This window comes from Zalophus californianus, chromosome 8 (genome assembly GCF_009762305.2).
Source record: "Zalophus californianus isolate mZalCal1 chromosome 8, mZalCal1.pri.v2, whole genome shotgun sequence".
Classification (NCBI taxonomy): Eukaryota; Metazoa; Chordata; class Mammalia; order Carnivora; family Otariidae; genus Zalophus; species Zalophus californianus.
The window spans coordinates 9,540,236-9,563,810 of NC_045602.1; positions in this window are offsets into that span (position 1 = coordinate 9,540,236).

The following is a 23,575-nucleotide window of genomic DNA, read 5'->3' on the forward strand; positions in this document are numbered from 1 at the left end:
TCTCTTCCTTCATTTTCCTCTTTTATTCTGTATGTCAGTCTAGCTAAGAGCTTGCCAACCTTATCGATCCAGCCAAAATCTGGTCAGGTGTTGTTTTCAATAGATTTCTCTTTTTATTTCATTGATTTCCACTTTAATCTTCCTTCTATTTGCTTTGTGTTTAATTTGCTCTTCTTTGTCTTTCTTAAAATGGAGGCTTAGTTTATCGATATAGGTTTTTTTCTGATATGTGTTTAATGCTATAATTTATCTCTAAGGAACGCTTTACCTGCATCCCTCACATTGCATGTTATTTTAAACTTTTTATTCTTTTGAAAATATATTTCAATTCCCTTTATAATTTCTTTTTGACCCATGGGTTTTATAGTATTGCATTAGTTTTTAAATACTGGAGATTTTTCTTGATATCTTTTTTTTTTTTGTCAATCTCTAATTTAATTTCATCGTTGTCAGAGGAGAGACTCTGTATGGTTTTCATCATTTTAAATTAATGGGGACCTGTTTTGTAGCCTAGCAGCTGGTCGATCCTATGGATGTTTATGTATGTGCTGTATCTGGGCTGGAAAGTGTTTTTTAAGTCTGTTCGGGCTTTTCTTTTGGTGGGGCTTCCTCACCTCTCACATCTCTGCACAAATGAGCATACAGTCTCTGAAGGGTTAGAAATGTATGGGCGCCTTGGCCTGCTCCTGTCTCTGCTGCACACATGCCCAATACGTGGGCAACCCAGGATATGTGGGAGCTTGTCAAGACCCATCATGGTTACCCCACCTCCTGCAATTCTCTGTGAAAGCCTTGGTTATCTTGCCAGTTTATTGCTGAACTAGGTGATGGGCCATTGCTTGCTCCGAGATGCCCTCAGCCACCTGTTCTTCCTGTTTCCTTGCCACCTGAACTGACAATATCCCAAATCCAATGAGGCCCTTTGGGAGTGGTAGTGGAGTTTCTTATCATCCCAGGCTGTGCTGACCTGGTTGAACTATTGGCAGAGTGGAGGGTGGAGATGGCAGAGGCTCCGGGCAGGAGCACCATAGATTCCTGCTGCTCTTACATGAAATACAGTCATTTTTCTGAAGAGATGCTCCTCAGTTTGTTGTCTGACTTCGGTTGATTCCCAGAGGACTGAGATGTTGTTTGGAGCAGGTTTGTCCAACCTCATTGGTGCTTCTTGGAAAAGTGATGGTGACATGATGGAAGCTGGACTCCTGTTTGTTTGTTTTTGTTTCGCTTCCATTTTAGCTTTAGATGGCATCCTTGGTTACCTTTAAATCTCCTCCGGCAGATAGGAGCCCAGCACCCCAAGCAGATGAGCATGGTGTTGCTTATGTTGAAGATGGAGCGGTTCCAGAACTGCCCTCCTTTGCAACATCCCTTCCAGCTGCACTCCTGCCCCTCCGTGGAGATCCTGCTCCATGGTTTGAAAACCACTCACTCTAATTCATATACTTCCTATAATTTGGGAAACTGAGGCCCAGAAAGGGAAGGGGCTGCCTCAAGTTCAGTTTCAGAGTGGCTGAGAGGAGGGCGTCAAGACGTGGGCTTCCCGTAGCTGCGGTTCAGCCCCCTCTTGCCATGAGGGGGCTGAACCTTCAGCTGTTGTTGGGAGAGAGGGAGCTACTTCTAGCCTCCTGTCTTGTCCTGTTAGGGTGGGAGCCCTCAGACCCCTAACTCTGGGAGATGGTGAATGGCATGGAACATGAGCACACCCGGCTTCTTCCTTCCCTCTACTCGCAGTTCTGCCCCCCTCCCCTCCCTGCCATAATCCCCACCGATGAGGGTCACACAAGGCGTGCATTGTTGTCTCAGCATGTGGTGGTATGAGGAGCACCTAGTATGTGGCAGATGAGTGTCCTCAGCCTATTCTGTGAATACCTACTGGGTGTCAGATACTGAACTTAGTCTTTTTTATACATTTTTTCATTTAACCCTGATAACAATCTTCTAAGGGTTATTCCATCCAGTCTGTGGATGTGATACTTGAGGCTCACAAAGGTTAAATAATATGTTTGATCTCACACAGGGGTGGATGGACCTGGACTCTGACTTCAAGTCTATGTGCTTCCAAATCTGTGGTTTATTCCATCAGACCCCATGCATCTTCAAAAATGTGAAAACCCCATCAGGATGGCGGGAGCTCCAACCTGAGCCAAATTTAGGAACGTGACTGGATCCATCACCATACTGTGACTAATGCAAAGGGAAGGTCCCACACAAGGCACATGCTGCACACACAAACACCACGTATCACACACACACACACAACACACATCACATGCCACACACACACATGCACACACCACACGTGACACACACACATTTCGCGCACACACACACACACACACACACACACACACCCTTTCTCTTGTCTCCCACCTCCCATACGACTACAGCTATCACAGCACTTTGGATCAGCATCTAACTTTTTGAGCTCAGATAGAATAGTACAAAGTTCTCAAAGACATAGTTTTCTACCAAGGTGCACTTCAAAAATGCCCTGGGGAGTAGTACTATTTTTTTTTTTTTTAAGACAGAACAACCATTCTTCACAGCTTCTCCGCCGTGGGAAGAGCGAGCAGGTTGGTGGAGGAGTTTAGCAGATTTATTGACATGAACATAGTTTTGAGACAGAAGGCAAGCTGTCATAGCCTGACATGCAGGAAACTCGGGATAAATATTTCTGTTGACGCCCCATGCATTCCTTATCCCCGCATGCCCTTGCGCTGGTCTCTCATGTCAGAATGAACTTGTAAAAGGCTTTGCTCTTGCCCCAAAAGAGATGAGTGGGGGTGGTGGGGGCAGGGAAGAGGGGAGGGAGTTTATGAAAATTACTGAAAGGGAAATCAGAGGTGGATAAAATCGTAAGATAGAAGTTCCCTCTTATTGGCAGGGGATATGTTCCCAGATCCCCCGTGGGCGCCTGAAATCACAGATAATACTGTATATGATCTATGCATACTATGGTTTTCCTATACATACATACCTATGATAAGTTTAATTTATAAAATAGGCACAGTGAGAGATTAACAACAATGATAATAAACTAGAATAATTATAGCAATAGACTGTAATAAAAGTCACTGTAGATCTTAGCAACCCCAGCATACAATAGTTTTTCTTTACTTATTAAGTCAAGAACTTTCACTTTTTCACTTAAAGGAAGCACTTTATAGCTTCTTTCTGGCATCTCTGAGTTGCCAGCATTGCTACTCTTGTGCTTTGGGGCCCTGATTAAGTAAAATAAAGTTTACTTCACACAAGCACTGCGATACTGGGACAGCTCGATCTGACAACTGAGAACCTAAGTGACTCACAGTGGGTGACATAGGCAGTGTGGGTGCGCTGGACATGGGGATGATTCATGTCTGTGAGGGGCGGCGTTGCACAGTGTGAGATTTCATCATGCTACTCAGAACGGTGCACACACTTAAAACTTATTTCTAGAACTTTCCACTTAATATTTTTAGACCTCTCTTGAAACCATGCAAATCAAAACCACGGAGTGGGGACTACTGTAGTCATGTCTGCAGGTTTACTTCTCTTCCAAAAACAGGCCCGGCATGCATTTTAAGAGCATAAATGAGAGATTATAGCTGAAAGAATAGTCAGTAATAGCTGACATTTAACCACGGGACACACTACTAAGCAGTTAGCATGCCTTCATTCAGCAAATTTTATTGAACATGTCCTATATGCTAGGTTTGGTCACAGGAACTTGGAATTTATCAGTAAATAAAATTCTCATGGAACTTCCATTCTTGAGAGAAGGGAAAAAAAGACAACACTAGATATGGTGGAAAGCTAAGCTAGGCACCATGTTGGGAGAAGCACCAGATGTTCATGGGACAAAGTCCAAGCTTGGCAGAGTGCACGGGAGCTGCCACACCCAGGCTTTGTCTATGTGTCTTTTCCATTTCAGGCTCTTTCCCTTCCTTTGGTGGCAAACCTACCTTCATTCCTCCCTCTCAGTTCCAATGCGTCCTCTGCTGAGTCTGTGGCTCTGCCCTTGGCTGGGTCCTGCCATGGAGTTGCTGGGCCTTCTCGCCACCTGCATGGCATGCTGTGCTCTACTCTCTAATGACAAACGTCGTGCTTTGTTCTGCTGCCAGCCTGGTACCATCACTGAACTGTGTCCTTGAAAGGATCTCAGAGATGCAAAAACAAAGTCTTGCACTTTCCACTAGACCAGGAATCTTTTTCAAGGAAGCAAACAAAGTTTTAGCTCCAAAATTTGAGCACTCCGTGTAGCAGGTAGGTAGGTGTTCAGTGAATATTTATGGAATAAATCACCACATAGATAATCTAAAATTTACATCGTCAGTGCCATAAAACCAGGGTCCGCTTTCTTTCTCACCTCTGAATCCCTAGTATATTTGCTCATCGTTCGCCAAGGGCCTAAAATGTGCTGAACCCTGTGATGGCCCCGAGGGCAGAAAGATCTATGAAAATGCCGTCTGCCAAGAAGGAGGGCCTCAGATGGGGCAGGAAGGCCCGCATGCAGGTGTTAGAGGAGAACCTGATACTAACAGAGGTTTGCGTGCTGTGGAGAAGGAGGCTCTTCCTTTGTGGGGTGGTCAGGAAAGGAGTCACGCAAGAGAAGACCCTTTAGCTTTGTTTTGAAATAGAGGTGGGAGAAAGGGACTTGGCTTCTTACCCTGGGTGCTGATTATGTGGCGCCATTGTTATTCTTATAGAGAGCATTTAGTGAGTGCCTATGGAGTGGCAGCTACTAAGCTAGGCACGCTCTAGGAATATCTCATTTCTTCCTTGCACTGCCCCGTAAAGCAGACTCTTATCCCCATTTTGCTGGGGAATAGGGAGGTTAGGTTATCTGTTCATGACACAGGCAGTGAGTGGCAGAAGCTGGAGACATTTATTATTCCCAAAAAATGACCTTGAATCCCATGGTCTCTGCAAAGCCTTCCCTAACTGTTGCATGTCTTTGGGATTTCCCATTCTCTTGAGTTATCACAGCACCCCTAAACTTTACTACATGTCAGCCCTTCAATAACTTCCCACTAGTCAGACTTCTCTAAAGGCTTAGTAGTGGCTAGTCCTACTACTCAATCTCTTAACATTTATTCTTGACATGAAAGAAAAAAACCACCCACAGATGAGTACTGTCCCCAGGACTGTTCTTCTCTCCATGTCCAGCAGAATAGCTGTGATAAATGTTATGGTAATCAGGCATCCTGATGGATGGATGTGTGTTCCCCTACTTTGGTCCTGGGTGAGTTATACTATTTCTTTAAGACTCGATTTACTTGTTTGTACAAAGAGAATGCTCTCTCCCTTTGGAATGATTGTGGAATGAGCAGATATGGTGCGTAAGAAAGCACTTTGTTTTATGAACAGACATTTCTCCAAAGAAGACATACAGATGGCCAACAGACACATGAAAAGATGCTCAACTTCACTATTCATCAGGGAAATTCAAGTCAAAACTACAATGAGATATTACCTCATACCTGTCAGAATGGCTGAAATCAAAAACTCAAGAAACAATAAGTGTTGGTGAGGATATGGAGACAAGGGAACCCTCATGCACTGTTGGTGGGAATGCACGCTGGTGTAGCCACTGTGGAAAACGGTATGAAGTTTCCTCAAAAAATTAAAAATAGAATTATTATATGATTCAGTAATTTCACTACTGGATGTCTACCCAAAGAATATGAAAACACTATTTCGAAAAGATACATGCACCCTTATGTTTATTGCAGCATTATCTACAATAGCCAAAGTATGGAAGCAGCCCAAGGGTCCACTGATAGATGAACAGATAAAGAAGATATGGTATATCTATACAATGGGATATTACTCAGCCATAAAAAAGAATGAGGCCTTGCCATTTGTAACAACATGGATGGATCTAAAGAGTATAATGCCAAGTGAAATAAGTTAGTCAGAGAAAGATGAATACCATACGATTTCACTGATATATGGAATTTAAAAAAACAAAACAAATGAAAAAAAGAGACAAACAAAAAACCAGACTCTTACCCATAGAGAACAAACTGGTGGTGACCAGAGGGGAGGCGGGAGGGAGGATGGGGGAAACAGGTGTTGGGGATAAGAGTGCACTCACCGTAATGAGCACGGGGTCATGTACAGAAATATTGAATCACTATCTTGTACGCCTGAAACTAATATAACCCTGTATGTTAGCTATACCGGAATTAAATAATAATAAGAAGAAAACACTTTGTTTTAGTTTCCTGACTACCTTCCCTTGAGGCAGTTTGTAAGAATACGCTGCTGGTAATAGTGAGAATAAAGGGTCTTGCGGTTTGTGAAACAGTTTATAAAACAGAATATGGATCAGGAATATAATTAGGCTTCTGTCAAGAAACCAGGGCTCAATTCCTAGCTTTTGCACCCATTAGCTGTGTAATTTGGGACAGGTAATGTAATCTGTGTGTACCTTTCACTCTTGCACTCATAAAATATTTGCTGACCAGCGCCTGTTTTGGGGAAGTGTCCGGGGCCTGGACAGAGCAGAGGGTAGACAGAGCCCCTGCCTCGTGGAACTTCCATTTCCTGGAGCTTCCACAGGGAAACAGGCAGGATGCTGCCTCCCAGGGTGGTTTGGAGAGCCAGGGAAAGCACCCTGAAGACAGAGCAGTGTCTTACAGAAGTCACTGATGGAAAGAACATGGTATTTGCAGTCGGAGGAACTATGTTCAGATTCCAATTCTGTCTTCCTGAGGGAGTGGCTTTGGACTGAGTGACTCCCAGGAACCACGGGAGCCCCGAGCTTTAATCTCATCATCTATTAGGCAGAAATGGCACTCCCCTGCTCACAGTGGGGATTCACAGCTTTGTGACTAGGAAAACGTTATGTGGCTGTTAGGCATTTGTTAGTTATTAGTTATTCAAAATGGGGCATAAGGATATCTCTTGTCTGGGCAAGTAAAATATTTCTGAAGTCGACAATACTCAGAGGATGGCAGTGTGGTAGAATGATAGGGCCTGTTAGACAAGTGGCCACACTGGCCACAGGCTCTAGAAGTCCACCAGGGCACGTTGCCTGTGGAATTGGCGTGAGTCGTCTCTCTTTCCCGGTAGCGCGCTATCTGCGTTTGATGCTGACCCTCGGGGCCCCCCGGAGCGCATTGCCGCATCTGTGGGCTACCCCAAAACGCCCCTGGTGCTAGTGTGTTTCTCCCTGGGATGCACGTATCAGGAGAAGACCAGGCAGAGAGTCCGCATGGAGAACCCCAAGCTAGAGGTCCCGTTCCTCAATGGGGAGTGAGCAGTTTGTACCAGGCACCTGTTTTGTTGTGTTTGTGTCAATTGCCCATGAGTTGGGTGAGTGTGTCCCCATCCTCTAGCATTTCCTGTTCAGGAGAAAGTCGCTTTCTCAAATACCCAACCTGGGGGTCAATAACAGCTGCAGGTCCTGCCTGCACCAGCCCACTGGGCCCCACCTCTCACTGCGTCAGCCGGTGGCCCAGGGGGCAACAGAGACCAACTGGCAAGGTGCAAACGGGGTCCTCGTCTGCAGAGACAAGGTCTCATTGTGCGTCTTGGAGGATTATGATTCAGTGGCCTACTGCATGTCAGCCTCTAGGCTGCGAGGAGCGAGGGGTCGTTGCTCAAATGTTCGTTCGTACATACGAATGGCAAAGTAGCTCTGAGGGCAGGCACTTGGGGATGCTGAGGGAGAGACCCAAAAAAGCTAAGTGACTTGCACAAAGTGGGACAACTGAGGCATGGTGAGCCTTTCCGGATGCACAGCCCTTGCTTTTCATATTATCTGAAGTAGGATCTTCTAGAAGCTGTGGAGAGATACAGGAGAGGGCAAGAGAGTGGAAGGGGCTCCCAGCTCACAGGGACGCATCAGGACACAGGCAGTGCGGGAAGTGCTGTGCAAGGAACAGATGTCAAAGGGTCAGAGGGCCAGAGGTGCCATTTGCTGAGCATGCCGGTCAGACTTCCTGGAGGAAGGAGCATTATATCTGAGCCTCAAAGGATGAGTCTACCTGTAGAAGGAGAGGAGCCAGCGAGGCAGACAGAAGGAACTGTGTGAACAGAAGCACGGCAGTGCGAAACTTGAGCCCGAGGAGAGATTATATGCAGAATATGTGAAGACTGTTATCACTCTCCTTTGAGGAGCATATTCTAAAAATGCAAGATGGGTGGAAAAACACAGCCAGCAGCATATTAACACATTAGTAGCTGCATATCCACCCCCAAGAAAATTAAAGTGCAGGGAAATTGAATCAAGTCCAAAGGGATGAAGGCCACAGGAGGCCCAGAGGGAAGGAAGTGCCAGCTGGTGCCCAGGACAAGGGACAGGGGGTGGGATTTGTAGTTGAACAGACCCCAGATTAGAACTACACTGTGGCTCATCACTTATGTAGGCTTAGGTAAGTCTAAGCTCTTGGAACTACAGTCTCCTTATTTCTAAAATGAAGGTAATGATTCTGCCTTCCAGACTTGATGTCAGGGTGGTCGAAAGTAAGACTGCAAAAGCAGCCAGCATGGTGCCTAGTCTGTGGTAGGGCTTGGGAAAACGTTAGTTTCTTTTGCTGCCTCCTGAAGAGTCAGAATGAGGCCATCATTTAAAAAAATAATGAGAATTTTACCTCCCGCCCCCCTCACTCAAGTTCTTTTAAAGTGGATGGAATGTGATTATTTTTCATCAGAGGATAGGGATCCCGGCTGTCTTCAGTCTCGTGGGCCCAACTGGAAGCCATCCAGCCTTTCTTGCTGTGAGCTGGAGGACTGCAGGCTGATCTGAACTCTCCGTGACCTTGGCCCAGATGACCGTTTCACCAACGCTTCCCTGGGGAGGAGATTCAGGGGCATGCAAGGCAGACATGGGCAAGGACAGCCAAGGAGCTTGTTTCCTTCTGGGGTTGGCGATTTAGTCAAGAACGCTTTAGTTATTCAACAATGAGTTCCTAGAACCCCGGGGGCAAAACGGGCCTTATGCTTCCCCACAAGATATTCCTCAGTCTTACAGATGATCTCTATTTTATTGTCTGGCCTTCTTGAGTTTATCTTTGTCTGGTTTCCAACTGCTAATTGCATTGGAACAGCATGCCATGGAACGTTCCAGTTGTTCTCAGGTGCCCGTGAATGGCATCAGTTTCCTGGGTCTGAGACCCACCCTACTGTCTTTATCTCCTTGGCAGTAGGGTCTTAGCCCAGAGCCAGAGATAGAAGCCATGCTAGGGATTCGAAATAACTTTGCAGGTGTCACTCTTCACCTACCTGAGATGAAAACCCAGGATTCCTGTTTTCAACAAAACAAGCTTGAAATGGTGCCACGAGTGTGGGGGGGTGCCAAGATGGCGGATGCTAGTGAGTACCAGGGTCTCATGGATAACCTGGGGCCTGGGGAAATGTGCGTGACATGACTGATCACAAGTGATCACACACACAGATGAGAAAGGGGCTGTGGGGAGCAGGGTCGGGTCTCTGTGACCCCTCATCCCGTGCTCTTAGAGGGCCTTCCCCAGGCAGTGACAGCGGTGAGGGAAAGGGGATGTGAATTTAAGAGGTGCTCAATGTTCTAGAACTCACTGTGGCATGACAAATATGAAGTGCTACCTAACAGGCTCCTTGATGCTCCATGGCTGCGAACAAGCGGACAACTACTGTGTTACACACCCTAGAAAATGCCAGAGCAACCTAATGACTTGGATTCTCCACGGAGAGAAAGCTTTTGGCTCTGAGACAAAGGCTTCAAATCCCTCATACTTAAAATGTGCCCTAAATTTGCATTTGAGCTCTGTTTCTTCGGTTCTTTTGTGATTTAACATTGAAATGAAAACACGAGTTCCTCTGGGGGATTTTTCTAATCTGGTTGCAAATAGCAGATGACCAAATTCACCAGCTTCTGTAATTCACTAGACCTGGTAATCACAGCCTCCAGATCCCTCCAAATCCCACTGCAGGGACGCAGGCAAAAATAGCAAGTGAGGTCAGCCCCCAAAGGGGAGAAGAGGGCCCTTGTCATCTAAATAAGAGAAAACAAACTGTCTTTGAAATGCAAGGTTAGGAAATGCCGTACTCTTGCTCCTATCTGTGTTTGTGCTGTGTCACTTAATCTCTCTCTCCCTCACTAGCAGGTCTGAATGTTTGCGGGGAGCCAGATGCCAGGGAGGAATTTGATGCCAGAGCGGATTTGCCATGAGGCTAACGAGGCTAGGCTTCAGGGCCCCTCCTGCACGCCTGGCCTCTTCCAAGGCCCAGGTAGGGGCCCTAGCAATGTGTTCATGTTACCCGGTCATGTGGTTTTGTAAAATGCACATATGTAAAGAGCGTGCCTCTTTACATTGTAAAGGCTTCGTGTTGTAGGAAACCTGAATCTGCCCCAAGAGCTGCCTCAATCTCGTGGGAAGGACATCCTTGTAAACAAATGAATTGCCAACTGTATTAGAGAAACTAGGGTGGAAGTCAGGGTACAGTGAGACACAGAGGAGGGAACACTGACCTGCTGAGAAAACCGTGGAGAGAGCTTGAACTTAGGTGGGGGGGGGTCTCTTCTGTTTCACTAACTGGGTATATAGTGATTTAGAACTTAGGAGGGGAGTCTACTCTGTATATAGCAATTCAGTTTTGATGCCAACCCTGGACTTAGCATCACACTCCATGAGTTAAAGGCTCAGACCTCCATAGGTTTGCCCTTATTTCAAAAGTCAACTGTACTTTGGCGGTCCCCGCGCCCGGCCACCAGCATTTCTGACCGACTGGCTATAAATTTGGCTATAAATGTTCGAAAAATCTATTAGAACAACTCACAGACCTTAGGAAAGCACTAAACTTATGATGACAGTTTTATTATAAAGAATACATTAGGATGAAGTCCAGGAGAGAGTGCAGAGGCTCTGTGCCTTCTCCCCGTGAATCAGGGCACATCAGTGTGTTCACCGCCCCGGAAGCTCCCCTTCTCCTTCCTGGTTCCTCCTTACCCCTTACCGAGGAGTGTCTGTGGTTTGGCAGAAGGGAGTTCTGGGCTTCTTCAGTTGGGGTTTTGGTCCCTGGGTGTCTTCTCTACCCTCCTGGTAGCGACTTGTCATGCTGGTGTTCTCCGCCCCACTCTGTGTCGATGTAACCTAAGAAGGCTCAGGGAGAGGCAACTCAAGATTCCCCATTTTCTGAGCACAGCCAGCCTCAAACCCGATGCAGCTCTGCTCAGGTGGCTGAGACCCCCCCGAACTCTAACAGGAGACGGGGACACATTGTGCTGACACAGTCATTGTCCCTCCTTAATAAAAAGTACAGAGCAGTGAGAGTGTAGGCCCTTTCAAGCTGATGCAGTCAACCTCCTCCATCTTCTCCTTCTGCCTCCTTCCTACCATCTCCTGCCAGACCCTCCTTCTCTCAAGGAGCAGCAGGCTTGTCTTTACTCTCTCAGGTGGCATGGTGGTTGCTTCACTCTGCAGCAAACCCTAAGAGGTGCATGATGGGTGGACCTTGCCTGACTCACCATGCATCCCCCCTTCCAGGGACCCCATGAGCCTTGCTTGCATATCAGAGGTATCCCTTCTTTTTTTTTTCTTTCTTTCAGTTTCTTACTTAATTAAAAACAATTGAGATAACTGTATATTCACATTCAATTGTAGGAACTAATACAGAGAGATCCTGTCATTTATTCTGTACCCATTCCCCACCAAAGTGGTACCATCTTGGAGGACTATAGTCCAGCATTACAACCAGGATCTTGACATTGACACGGAAATGCCCCCCAAAAGAGGTCTTCTGTCACCACCAGGATCCCTCATGTGGCCTTTTTATACCCCCAACTCCTTTCCATTCCCGTTTCCTCCTTAATGTCTAGCAACCATTACTCTGTTGTCCGTTTCTATTCGGAAAGCTGCTCTAAACGTGTGCACAGGTTTTGGTGTAGAGCCAAGTCTTCACTACTGTGGGACAAACACAGACACCCCTTTGTGAGAAGTTTGAATCTCCCCTTTGGAAGGGGGGCATCTTGAGCAGCCATGGTGGAGGTTAAGGACTCAGAAAAGCACTAGATAGTGTATGAGTAATAATTCAGAATACTGGTCTGTCAGACATATATGATGGCAAATTACCATACACATTTATTTGCCCATGTAAGAAAAGATGCCTGATACCTTTGCTTTTTTAGGTAGAATGGCAGTTCCTTCACTCTAAGGCAAACCTTCAGGGGAGAGGCTTGATACAATAAGAAATAAGTTGTATGCGTAACTTTGCAAATACCATTTTGCATTCAAGACTACTTTCCAAATGCAGGTAGTCAGGCATGGGTCCAAGGTCCCTGGAGAGAGCAAGACTGGTGTCTTCTTCACACCACGTGGGAGGTACTCACCACTGTGCTCGGATTGGCACCATCAACCCTAGGCTTTCAGGGAGAGGAGGGGAGCCGAAGAAGTTTGGGGCTTTCATCCTTTCAGAGCTCAGATCACCAGTGTTTCCGTCCTTGTTTTCCAGTTCAAGGGACTGAGGGAGCAGTGGAGGTTGTGCCAGCCACCGAGTGCCTAGTACTGGCTGGGGTAAAGAACATTCAGAACGAGAAGACTGACCCAAACATAGGTCGAATTTCATCGCCATAGAAGTCCCTTCTATAGGGGAACTGGCTCGCTTTACATGTTCCTACTAACCTTCTCTTATGTTCTATACTCCTCTTCCTTTCCTGGAGACCTAATCTCTCCAGATCCATTCTGGATCTTGGGGTGTGTCAGACACAACGAGCCCCTTCTTGGCTTATTTAAATTTTCTTCTTCCCTCTTGCGTTTTAGTGAGGATGTGTGTAGAGAGAGGACCGGAGAAGATGGAGTGTTCTGGTTTCTTTTTCTCTCTCCTCCAATCCTGGATTTCAGGTAGTGCGAAATTCACATTTCAGAATGATACAGGATCAGCTTTTCCAAGAAAAACTAATAGGTCAGCATTTTCACAGAGTGACTGTCACCAAATGCAGTATATTACCATGGTATTTATTCTTCTGTTCTGATTTGGGGGACAGCTTGTATAGCTAAGTGCCCAGGTGTCTCAGGTATTACACATGCTGTCCCTGTGAGGCTAACCTCCCAATCAAAAAGGGGAAGAGCATTTCCATCATCCCGGAGGTTTCAAAGAAAGGTAAAACTTTAGAGCAAAAGAATGTACAGTAACCAATAAAAAAAGAAAGAACTTTTTTTTAAATATAAAAATATTTCAGACTTAGTGTTCGGTGAGGTGAAAAAAGAAAGTAATCTCCAGACAGATGAGCCATGCCTGCTAGGAACTCATGAGTCACACCATGACCCTTTTGTTCCATCTCTTTAATCTCACATATATTGAGAACCTGCTATGTGCCAGTTGCTCTGGCAGATCCTGTTGTAAGAGCTTTAAACATAGAAACTCATTTAATCCCAAGCACAGCCCTGGGAGGTAGGTATTGTTACACCTATTTTACAGGTAGGGAAAGTGAGGCAAAGAGAAGTGAAGTAGTTTGTCAAGATCATGTGGGCAGAGGACAGTAGAGCCACAGAAACATACACATGCAATGTAGTTTGGTAGGACCTGTGACGGGAGACAGAACTCCCTAGGGACATGAAAGAGTACGGATTTGAGGTGGAAGGGTGAGGGTATTTCAGCTTCAAGAAAAACAGAGGGCAGTGAAACAGCAGGGCAACTTGAAATAATCATGAGATTGTGCTTGATTGGAGCTCAGTGTTGACACAAAAGGGAAGGTGCTATGATAACTGACTCAGGGACTAGATTCCTAGCACCTTGTATGTCGGACAAAAGGGTTTGGAAATGATTTCCCAGGATGCCTGGAAGGCCCCAAAGAGTGTTAAGTATGACCTAATGTGATCAGATTTGCACTTTATAAAAGTATAAGGGGAAGTATGAAAGGGAGTGAAGCTAGGGGCGGGGGGACCGATGACCAGGGTCCCAGTATTTGAGGCAGATGAAGTAAACAGCGTGGTCCAGAATCATTCCTGGTTTTGTGCATTACTTGATTTGAGGGATGATGGGAATGCAAGATGGCAGCAGGAGTAGAGGCGAAGGGATGGACGTACAGTGGGGTACCCCATAGAGCTGAGCATAGGCTGTGCTCCGTGGGGCTGGAGCTTGGGAGAGGGATGGGTCTGGAGCACAGACCGTAGCATCATCAGTTCGCCGATGGGGACCGCAGCCTCTGGAGTGAATGAGATCCCAAAGCCACAGAGGAAATATAGCAGAGTTGGGGCAGAAATCCAGGCGATCACCAGCTTATCAGGGATGCAGAAAAAGAGGAGGGAAGAGGTCAGAGAGGCAGGAGGGAAACAACACAGGAATGGTGTCACCAAAGCCAAGAGACAAGGAGTTTGAGGGAAGGAGGACTCAAATGTCAACTGCCATAAATAGATACCCTACGGCAAGGGGGTGAGGGTGGTTCTGTCCAGGAGGATCTGCATGTGCCATTTTCGTCTTCAGAAGGGGAGTTTTGTCTTTTATTATTAACACGATTCTCTGACTGATGCTTCCCATCCAAATACGACATTTTTCTTTACACATGCAAATTGGGTATGGATGTCCCCAAGGTGGACGGTGACAGGGCACAGCCAGAGCGTGCAGGCTTGCATGCTGACGCTCAAGTCCCGTGTGATTACATGTGCGCAGAGCTGGAAATGTGGGGGACGCAGCAGCCAGATTTCAGAACAAAGCAATGAAGGAAGTGAATGAGCTCCAATCGTCCATTTAACACCCAGAATTTTTAAGTTCCCCAAATCTCACCCAAAATCAATAAAACTGTTGCTAATTTACGGCAATCAAGCTTTTCTTCTGAGAATATAAATTCCTGGTCTTGTAGAACCGGTTTCTACTTGTTTGAAGAGAGTTATTGAAATGCAAGAAGGGTGTGAGATGTCTGTGCCTCCCTTTTCTGAAAGGAAGCTCTGGGTCCCTGGGTGACCCTGAGCTAATGAGTCTCGGGCTGGTGAGTCATCGCCCAGCCCCTGGACTCAGAGATGCTATCAGATTCATTAGCCACCTCCAGCGCCTGCAGCAACCACAGAAAAGGCCATTAGCTCGGCCACGTGCCCTCCCTCGTCACCCACCCCCACCTGTTCCGCCTCTAATTTAATATTTGCAGACATGCTGGGCATTCGTTACTAAAATGTATTATTCTGCACACAAACACCCTTTGATCAGCTTGACAGGAAACCAGAAGCGCCACGTACTTACTTGGTTTAGCGACACTGTAACTGGAGCTGTTGTCTTTGCAAAGACTATTTTAGAATGACCCTGAATGTGTCTTTTTTTTTCTGCTGAGAAATCATAGCCACATTTGTAATAAGTCTTTCCAACTTGCAACTTGACTGAGAAGTATCTTATTCACTGTCGGCCAGAGTTCGGGTTTCTGGCCTCGGCCCCGATGCAGGCTATAGGTTACTTGTTTGGAAGCGTTTTCCCTGAGTGGTGCTGCTTCTGGTTCGTGGCCCAGTTGGCAGGAGACGTGGCCGTGGTCACACGGGAAATTGCACGCTCTCCCCATCACTTAGCTGAACGGCGGGCTAACATCTGTCCTTCCTCAGACAGCCGGGGAAAACCTGCTGGACTGCACAGACCTCAGTGGTACCTCCATGGGGCCCCAAGCAGAATTTTTTAGCTGTTGAAAGGGAAGAGCGTTTTCCTTCTTTGCCTCGGCGGGGTCCAGAGCCGTGTGGGAGTCTGAGCAGTCGTCTAAGTGGCCTGCAGTGGGCTGCTCACTGGCTTCCTCTGTGCAGTCAGCTCAGCTGGGGTCTGCGGACTGCACAGGGAATGAGTCGTGACTGATTCAGAGAGCTGGGCAGATCTGGTTTCAAGGTCTGTCCCGTAGTTTGCTATTCTACCCCATCCACATTTTTGCCATTGACATGCCATAGATCTCCTGACATGATGGGACTAACAAACCATGGGCTTTTTGGTCGTTATTTGTATGTTATGGTCGGTTGGTTGGTTTGCGGTCAAGCTCCTCTCTTGCCCTGCACCCCTTCTCCTGAAATGGGAGATAATGGTCTTAGGTTTGTATCCAAACTTTCCCGGCATGGATTTCACATGCTGTGTGAAACCGTGGAGACTGAGCTTGGCGGAAAGAATCTGGAATTTGAAACTGTTTCCAAATGTGGCTTCACCACTTAACTGTTGTGTGGATTGCAAATCTCTTGGGTTCACTGAGCACGTTTTCTCGTCTGTGAAATGGGGATAACTGATGTCTACTTTGTGAGATAAAATATGTCAAGAGCCTCACACAGTGCGTGGGCTCGGTAGATAATTCCGTCCTCTGAGGACCTTCTCAGAGCTCTGGAGCCGAGGGAAGGACGCCCCCCCCCCCCCCCCCCCCCCGGAAGAGGTCCCTTCATGCCTAGAAGAGCTGCTGTCCGGCGGGGGACCTCAGCCAGCAGGACCGACTTGCCAGTCAACTCAGTCTAGAAACAGGAGCTAGATTAATAAAATAGTAGCAACGCACACAGAGGTATTTGGTTTGTGCTCTTCTCAGACCTTATGTCTATTAATTCACACAATGTTCACAGCCATCTTATGAAGTAAGCCCTATTATCCTTCTTTCACATGTGAAGAAATGCAACTTCAGATTGCTGGAAGAGTTACAGAAAGGTCACACCACCAGCAAGCAGGTGAGTTAAGCACTGAAGGCAGGCCGGCTGGCTACAGAGACCAAGCTCACAACCACAGCACTCAGACTGCCTCTGCGAATATAGTCTTCCAGTCATCTCGACGACAATCTCAGAGTCCTATGTTCAGTGCAGAATACACTGTACTCCAGGGTGGGAACCAGCTGTCATATCAGATCATGACGTCTCAGCCAGCTTTCAGAATGAGTCAAAGGCCTTCCCCTCTTACGGTCTCTTGTGGGATGTCCCCCGACCACGCGTGCTTCATGTCGCTGAAGCCACAGGATTGAGGTGTTCCCACATCTTGCTCACACTTCCTTTGAATATAGTTATGAAGCCTGGGTCTTAAAAAATTAGAGAAATGGGATAGTCTGGGCTGTGATTCTATGTTTTTTGTTTTCAGTGCTATGCAAAGTGGTCATCGCCAAATCTTGTACAAAGAGCTGCGGTTATAAGATCGTAAAAGACAGACAGACAGAAAGAAAGGAAAGAGAGGTGCTGCACCTGCAAACATCTAACTGTCTGTGTAAATTAAGAGGTAGGAAATGACTGTCCTTCCGAGTGGTGCCCATGTTCCCAAGGATATTTTCAAGAAAGGTATTCAAGAGCCTTCCAAGGAAATATTCTCACCCGGTGTTATGAGCTGAAGGGGGAATTGAGGTGTGTTTTCCTCGGAACTTATCTGGCTTCTTGCTTCTACCTCCCCCCAGGCCCCAAGTTCTGGATTTAGCCCCAGGTCCTGATGGTTTTAAGAGCATGCGTGAACAGGAACCTGTGTGTATATGTGTGTGTGTGTGTGTGTGTGTGTGTGTGTGTGTGTGTGATTATGTGTGTGTGTGTAAGTGTATGTATGTGAGAGTATGAGTGTGAGGGGGTGAGTGTGGGGATGTGGGTGTCGTTTAAAGAATGCTGTCAGGATTCAATGGGGAGATGCTCCAGGTGCTGGGGTGACTTTGACCTTGAATCCTGTCTGGCCCTAGTTAATGGGATTTTCCCTTGACTTGGCTCTCTCAGACCCTGGGTCTGGCACCATTCCGTGTCTAGTCCCAGTCTCAGAGCCTTTGCCTTCACAGCCTAGAACGCGTAGGGAAGAAGTGCATCACGCTCTTTCAACAGAAAGAGGAATGTACTCACAAGCTAGGCATAGGTCCACAGTCTCTTTATCTGTCGTTTCAAAATCCAACATAGTCTGAAAACTGAAAGATTTTTTTGTAACATATCTGACCTGAGCATATTTGGCAGCAACACCTGATGTGAACATTAGCTATTTATACTCCTAAATCTTCCTGTTTGGTATAGTATTTGTGTATTTTGTTGCATTAACTATTAACATATTTATTTGGTTTTGGGTTGCTGCCTCAGAGGGACAGCATAATACATTCACATCATACATTCATATGCATCATATCACTTTTTTAAAATCTAAAAATATTCTGGATTTCATAATACATTTGGCCCTAAGTATTTTGGATGAGGGGTTGAAGTCTTGTAATTCCATTTAATTCTTGCCAACAGTCTTGTGAAATAATGATTATAACCATATTAAGATGAGAAAACTGATATCAGAAAGCCTGGCTACTTTGTCCACGATCACAAAACCATTATGAGGAAGATCCAGGATTAAATACATGCTTTTCAGGTTCCGAAATACATACCTTTCCATGAATCTATATGGTCTTCCCAGCTTCCTTAGGGTGGTAAGCCATGTGTCTGAATAATATGGGCCAGGTTGAAACAGGAGCATGAGCAGGACCATGGGCAGTACTCCAGAAACTCACCACTCAAGGCGTGAGCCTTGGACAGGCAGCTTTGGCATCATCCGAGGTCTTCTTAGAAATGCTGAATCTCGGGGCATACCCAGGACCTACTGAATCAGTATCTGCATTTTATCAAGACCCCTTTTCCCCCACACAACCAGGGGCTTCATCTGCATACTGAAGTTGGAAGAGCCTGAGATAGACGTTTGGGGAGGAATGGACCACATGCCACTCTTCCGTTAGCAACAATCCCTCCTCTGATAAGCCCTATCAGCTGTGATTTTGCCACAGCACACAGATGCCATTCTTGAAAGGTCTCAGAATGGCAGAATTATGAACTTTCACCAGGATCATACTTCAGGGCAGAAACCTCTGCTGGCGGGCAAGTGAGGAGGGAGAGGAATGGTGGCTCCCAGTCCAACGGTGGTTGCCAAAGAGAGAGATGTGCCCACAAAGGTTAAACAATTGCACATTTGTTCTAAAAGTCGATTGCCTCACTGTTTATTTCCCAAGGTAGTGCTATTTTTCTACTTATCAAAGCAAATCTGGCAACTGCACATTTATTGCCGGAAAAAACTCAGAGAACTGGTCTACCAAATAAAAGTATCAAACCAATCTAAATCATAATTATTAATTACTTGCTCATCAGGGGTATGATCCCAGAACAGGGATTCTCAAATTCGGCACCACTGACAAAACAGACTGGACAGCTCTTTGTGGTGGGGCCTGTCCCGTGCACTGTGGGTTTTTAGCAGCATTTGTGGCCATGGCCACTACCTTCTAGATGGCAGTTGCACCTTCCCCACCACCAACCATGAAAATAAAAAATATTTTCAGCTATTGCTCAATGTCCTTGGAGGGTAGAGGTGTTGGGGGGATGGCAGGTGGGGGTGGGGGTGGGAGATGGGGAGGGAGACAATATCACTCTCAGTTGAGAACAACTGTCCTAAAACTTCTTGAATTCATTTATTTTTTTCTGTCCTGTAGCTTGCCAAGATCAAGATGTGACCTCCTGATGATTCGTCAAGTAATCAGCACTTGGCTGTTACTAAGCAGACCTCTTCAGAGAGAAGGTTTTCAAATGAATAGACAAAGAACAATACACATAACCGGGCATTGTGATTGCATTGAGGACAGTCCCTTTGAGAAGATTCCTTGTCACATGAGCATCAGTTTTCTTAACCAATTCTATTCAGGAGAGTTTATATGCTGTGAAACTTAATACACTTGCTCACCTTGGAGTTCTTGCCTATCGGACAGGTCACGCAGGAGTTTTTTTATAATGAAAACTCCTATGTTTGCTGAAACGCATGACTGAGAGGATTTGGGGCTGGAAGTCAGGTTCCTGGGTTAAAACAGAAGGCAGGCTGCCCACTCTCCATGGGCTGCTGAGAGGAGATAGCTAATGAACCCAATAATGGGAGAAGGCTGAAAAGCATGGGTTCTCTTGCCGATTCTGGCAAATCAAGGCCGTGCATAGTTGATAGCTCTCACGTGTCTACTGGTGAAATCCCTGAGAAAAAAAATTGTTCTTCGTTCTCCTGCAGAGAATGAAACTAATCTAAAGAGCCACAGAACTTGTAATTTCTGGAGGAAAACAACATTTTTTTTGCTACTTTAAGAGTTCTTGCAAAACCAGTAGTACTGGCTGGAGGTGGCCTGAGGAGGAGCAGTGGTAGGACCATGGCATCAGCAGCAGATCATCAGTGTGAACACTGAGAGGACAAGTGGCTGTGGTGGGGTAGAGATCCCTTAGACAAATTCACTGGGAACTGCATTTGGAGACCCTATGGTCATGATCGGCAAAGTCATCAAGTCAGATAAAATGCTGACTGTTCTTTCCAAACTGGGTGTCCTACTCTCCAGATTCTTACTCAAACTAGGGTGGGTTAAATTAAGATTAAACATGTAACCACACGTAACCAGCACCCTGACCTTCCACAGGAGACTTGGAGGGAAGTGGACCCTGCTCCTGATCTCATGGGGCTCACTGTCTAATGAGCTCTTAATAACCGCGTTCTAACTGAATGCTAAACATATAGCTTATACGTGACAAATGACCTGATTGGATGCTGAAATAGTGATCAGCTATTGGCACACTGCCATGCTCCCACCATCCTCTCATCTCTTTCTTTTCTTTGTCTTCTGCTTATTTGTACGTTGCTTCACAGGACTTGGATCGTCTTCCCTCTTGCTACTGTCACTGGGCTGAGTTACCACTTTTGTGCCCCTTTCATGCTGGGTTCTGTATTTATTCTTTAGGTTGAACTTGTCTTTCGTAGGCCCTCTCTCCACTGCCATCCAGGGCAGGTCCTGGACTACCCAGCCTGGTCTGGAGCATCGCCACCTGAAGTGTGGTCTGTGGGTCTACTTGGTAATCATCTGCAATGCGATAAGCACGAAAATGGAGAGGAAACTCTTGGAAACTTTTAATAGCAACCTCAAAGAGCAAATTTTTAGAAAAAATTTATTTTCTTATTTGTCAGAGACAGAGAGCACAATTAGCAAGTGGAACCTGTGGGAAAGCATCTCTAGGGGAAGAAATAACAGAGGCAAGGCCCCAAGGTAGGAGTGTGTCTGTTGTGTTTGAGGGACGGGAAGGAGGACCAGGTGGCCAAACCCAACACCATGATCTCAAGTGCTCTTGATTTTTCATAAACTCAGGCCCATGGAGTCTGGAAAGGACTGCTCCAATGGGCAGAGCCCTGGGGTGACATGGCACCAAAGCCTTCCTGCCCTCTGCTACATGACAGTAGTACCCAAACTGGAGTTGTGGGTCCATGCCATGGCTGCGTCTCTGTCCCTGAGTTACTCATGTAAGTCACACGATCCCTGTGCGTCCACACCACACTGGGCCTCTCCAGCAACAACAAAGGCCCAGCCAGAGGGAATGTGGATCCCACTGCCATGAAACGGACAGTCATTCTGTCCTATTTAGTCTTGGGGGGTCCACACCAGGCTTAACAAGCTTTCCTCTCTCCCCTCTTGAAAGATGAAGGATTTCTCAGACAAGCTCTACTGTCTCTATGAACCTCAGGCAGGAAGGGCAAAGCTATGCCAGGGCTGTGTACCAAGATGTTTTGTTTGCCAGGCAGAATGTTACAAGAGAACAAAGGCTTTGGTTGTCCTCAGTGGGGTGAACACTGTTCCTCTGTGGCAGGCCTCCCCAGGCTCTGTCTTCCACATTATCTTCATGGCCATTGAAACATCAAGTTTGGAATGACAAAGGGCTGCCCACTTTCCTCTGGGAGGACGAGGGTGGGTTGCCTTTCACAACTCATTGATGGTCTGTTTTATTTCAGGAGACTCATATTTGTCTCTTTGATAAATAAAATAAAAAAATAAAATAAAATGAAACACTTAATGATATAAAACAGAAGTCGTATCACTGGTAGATGGTTCTGTCTTACTTTAAATTGTGGCCACATTTTTCTCTAGAGTGGGGTTGTGGGTCATGAGAGGCCCACAGAATTAATTTCTTCTAGCACCTTCACTATAAGGATGAAGACCCTGAGACACAGAGAGGTCAGCCGGCATGCCCAAGGTCACATGGAGTTGGTAGCCACGCTGGGACCAGCATCCAAGCCTCATGCTTCCAGCCCAGCAAGTTTTCCACAATATTGCAACCTCAAGACTGACTTTTTTCTCAGGTTTTTTTTTTTTTTTTAATTTGTTTTTCCTCCAAGCCCATTACTAGATATAGTTTTCTCCTCCCATTTTCCTGTTAACTTAAGGCCAACTAGTTCATTCTGCCTTCAAACCAAGTCTCATATTTGCCACTATATATGAGGCACTGGGCAAGAACTTGGGGAAAATTAATAGCAAATAAGAAAGAAATGTCAATCCTCAAGACACATAAATTCTAGGAGGAGAGACAATCATTAAAAAAATGCACATAAACATAGTACTGTATACCAAGAAGAATGCTAGTATCTGCTCAGGTTAAGTGCAAGGACAGGCAAGTTTTGCTAGACGAGAAGGAATAGAGCAAAGTGAGGGGGGTGGTGGGCCATGCCAAGTTTTCACCTAACTTTCTTCCACTTATGAAGAAAAAGTTCTGTTTGGAAACTCACCTTGTCATTAAGAATTATCAACACCCCGAGTTTCCATGTTGGTGGGAAAGGCTCTGGTTGTCTCAGGAATAGAGTGTGGATATTTTAAAATGACAGCTTGAAGAAAGCCTTTCTGTTCTCCATGCGATCACCATTTTGGAGTCCGAACGAGAGCCCGATATTGCTTGTAAGTTGATCTCACTCCTTGAGGTCACTCTTCATAAATTCTCCCAGAGTCCAGGGCCTCCTCTTAAATATACGAGGTGTCTATCAAGGCAGCACAGACAACGTTATTTGAAGGTACATCATGGGACAGAACAAAAAGTTCCATGTGAGATTAACTAGAAAATTTATCCAATGGAATATTTGTGCTTCACATATTATTATAACACATATGGCCCTGGATTGAAAAATAAATATGATGTTCCCAGTTTGAATTAAATACTATTTTCTCTGTGTTCCCAGAATATTTGTGTATGGTTCTGTTGCTCAGTAACAATTCACCTTGCATGTATTCAGCATGTACCATGGTGCCAGGGATGTGGCAGATGTTGAGGGTATAGAGATTGAATAAGAAATTGACATAGTCTTCTCATTAGTATTGAACACAATATCTTAATATTGTAATATTTTAATGCACTGTGGGAAATGTAATAAACCCTAAAATCTACATGACTCAGTATAGTGGAAGTTCATTTCTTGCACACAAACATCTAAAATTTCAAGAAACTTTCAAGAAACTCCTTAAAATCAGTTGTGTGCCTATCCTTTTTTTTTCTTTTTGTTTTCCGTTGTTCTTTTCTTTCTTTCTTTATTCTTCTAGTCTGTCGAAAGTGACAGCTGGAGTCCCGGCTACCATCTTAGACCCTGAGGTTGAGGATCATATCCATGGACCGTAGAGTGGAAAGTTAAAAAATGCTTAAGGCCCTGCAAGACTTTTTGGAACAAAGTGAATGAAGTGGACTTGCCTCAGATTTTATGTGAGAAAGAAATAAACTCCAATCTTTTCACTGCTTGAGTTCCTGTGGGATTTGTTAATTAAAACTGAACCTAATCTTAAGTGATACGTAAGCAGAGGGAAACACCTGTAAAAGAGTTGGAATTACATGGGGATTCTGAAAAGAGTTGAGAACTTGCTGTTGCTGTAATATAAGGCGCTTAGCCTCAGACAGGGATAGGCGAATGTTTTCCTTAAAGGTCA